This window comes from Lipotes vexillifer, unplaced genomic scaffold (genome assembly GCF_000442215.2).
Source record: "Lipotes vexillifer unplaced genomic scaffold, Lipotes_vexillifer_v1.1 C27138687, whole genome shotgun sequence".
NCBI classification, from domain to species: domain Eukaryota; kingdom Metazoa; phylum Chordata; class Mammalia; order Artiodactyla; family Lipotidae; genus Lipotes; species Lipotes vexillifer.
The window spans coordinates 208-3,106 of NW_006769571.1; the positions used below are offsets into that span (position 1 = coordinate 208).

The 2,899-nt window shown below is 41.6% G+C and overlaps 1 pseudogene; it reads left to right on the plus strand.

Annotated features, from left to right (window-relative positions):
- Positions 1–1,165: 1,165 nt before the first annotated feature.
- On the plus strand, positions 1,166–1,832 carry LOC103089981 (nuclease-sensitive element-binding protein 1 pseudogene; annotated as a pseudogene).
- The last annotated feature ends 1,067 nt before the right edge of the window (positions 1,833–2,899 follow it).

A 2,899-nucleotide genomic window follows, 5' to 3' on the forward strand; every position in this document is an offset into this window, starting at 1 on the left:
GAATCGACTTTGTCCATGCTAGAAGAGGATCAACTGCCTGAGATGGCAAATGACAGTGGCCTTAAAAGTATGTTTGAGACAACTTCAAATCTCCATACGTCTGGATTAAAGTCAGGCAGAATATCCTGAGATTGCCACAAAAGCACTGAAAAGCCTGCTTGCATTTCCAACATCCTGTCTTGGTGAAGCAGGGTTTTCTGCAGTGACAGCAAGCAGAATGAGATCACGGAGTAGACTGGACGTAAGCAACGCACCTTGGGTGTCACAATCTCCCATCACCCCCAGATGGGACCATCTAGTTGCAAGAAAACAAGCTCCCACTGATTCTGCATTATGGTGAGTTGTATAATTATTTCATTATATATTACATGTTATAATAACAGAAATGAAGTGCACAATAAATGTAATGCCCTTGAATCATCCAGAAACCTCCTTCCCGCCGGTCTGTGGAAAGATTGCCTTCCACGAAACCAGTCCCTGGTGCCAAAAAGGTTGGGGGCCGCTGCTCTAGTACATTTCATACCAAGGCGTTAGCTCTTCTTTTGTGATTCTCCTCCACTCCATTTCCATCATTTTTTTCTTTTTGAGGAACTGTTTATATTTAGTTGGTTTTTCTGGTCTCCTGATTATTTCCTTTTACTGTATCACACATATTTTTATGTCTAGTACATTTGTAAATAAAAATTTTATAGAAATAAAAGCCTCTGAGTAATATGTACTTAATGTGCCTTTGAAGTATGGTTATATAAGCAACTTGCTCTGTAAAATAGGGAAGCTTTATTTTTAAACTATAATATTTTAAATGATTTTCCTTTTTAGCCAGTTTCTTTTGGAAGATATATACATATTCAAAATATGCTACCATTTTTCAAGTTAATTGCATTTCTTTTTTGGAATTGCCTGCATGGTCAGTTTTTAAGTGACACAAGGAAACAGTTTCATTCCTTTAGAGCTAAACTGTATTTTTGATGAAAGATGGTTTTATGACACCTATTAATTCAGCAAGCATGGCTTCAAATCTTTTCTCTTTTTCCAAAATTAAATCAATCCCTTGGGGATCAGTTCTCCTTCAAAAATATAATTTAAAATGCTGTAGAGTTCAGCTGGTAGTGGGAATGGAGAGCTGACCCCAGGGAGCCCTGAGTAGCACCCCCATCTCCCCAAGGAGCCACAGCCTCAGCTGGCCCCAGTCACCATCATTACAACCGTAAGCATCCAGGCCGAGGCCCATCCCGGCGGCACCATGGGGAGCAGTGGCCCCGGTGGCTTCACATCTGCAGCACCTGCCTGCAGGGACAAGAAACTCATCACAGTGAAGGTTTCTGGAACAGTAAAATGGTTCAGTGTAAGAAACGGATGTGATTTTTTCAATAGGAATAACACCAAAGAAGATGTATTTGTATACCAGTCTGCCCTAAAGAAGAATAACTCCAGGAGGCACCTTTGCAGTGTAAGAGATGGAGAAACTTGGAGTTTGATGTTGCTGAAAGGAGAAAAGGGTGTGGAAGCAGTGAATGTTCCAGGCCCTGGTGGAGCTCTAGTGCCAGGCAGTAAATATGCGGCAGATGTAACCATGATAGATACCGTCCACATTATAGGGGTGCTCCACACAATTAACAGCAGAATGACCAGAATAATGAGAATGGAGAAAGAATGAGGGATTGGAGAGTGGTCCCAAAGGCCAGGCTCTGCAGCAGGCCACTGTGCCCATCGTACCACGTGGAGACCCTACGGGTGTCGACCACAGTATTCCAACCCTCCTGTGCAGGGAGAAGTGATGGAAGGTGCTGACAACCAGGGTGCAAGAGAGCAACGTAGACCAGTGAGACAGAGTATGTAACGTGGTTTATAGACCACCATTCCACAAGGGCTTACTTCACCCAAGACAGCCTAATGAGGACCACAGTGAAGGAGCTAGGGAAAATAAAGGAGATGAGACTAAGGTCAGCAGTCACCTCAACGTTGTTAAGGACGTAGCTTCAATTACCAATGCAGACCCCCAGAAAACCCTAAAGCACAAGATGGCAAAGAGAAAAGCAGCAGATGCACCAGCTGAGAATTAGTCTTGCTGGAGGCCGAGTAAATGCACTTTTCCCATCTCTGCCATCACCTGATTTAGCTATCCAACAAGAAGAAGTGAATGTAAAGGTTCAGCAATAAGAAGTGAAGGAGAGTGGAGCTGAAGACCTCAAGTGCTTGCTCTTTGCCCCTTGACCAGATAGCTAGAAGCATTATGTGCACTACCTATGCAGGCTGCAGTTTTTACTATCTTTACTTAAAGACTCTTTGATGATGACAAACATTTTTTTTTTTTTTAAGGCTGGTTTTTCTCAGTACACCTTTAAAGGTTTTTAAATTGTTTCATATTTGTTCAAGTTGAGCTTTTAAGAACCTTATTTTTAATTTGTAATATAATAAAAGTTCACAGCATGATTTTTTTTTCAAAAAAGTCAGTAAACTGCAAGCACCTGTTAATAAAGGTCTTTAAAAAACCCTGTAGACTCTGAAAATAGTTTTTTTAAAAAAAATTCCTAGATATAAGGAGTATTTTGAGTAATAGAATGTATGTGAGTAGTTCTAAGGGGATTCTTTTGCAAAATACACCACTCATTTGATCATACTTGTTTAGGTCTATTTGCTTTAAAATATCAGGCATATTACTTTATAGCTATACTATATTTAGAATGCTAGAATTTCAGTGAATGGCAAGAAAAGTGTTCTGTTTTTCCAAAGTTCTAGTTTTATTCCCCCAATGCAGTGCCTTCAGCAGAGCCTTTTTTTTTGTTTTGTGGTACGCGGGCCTTTCACTGTTGTGGCCTCTCCCGTTGTGGAGCATAGGCTCCGGACGCGCAGGCTCAACGGCCATGGCTCACGGGCCCAGCCGCTCTGCGGCATGTGG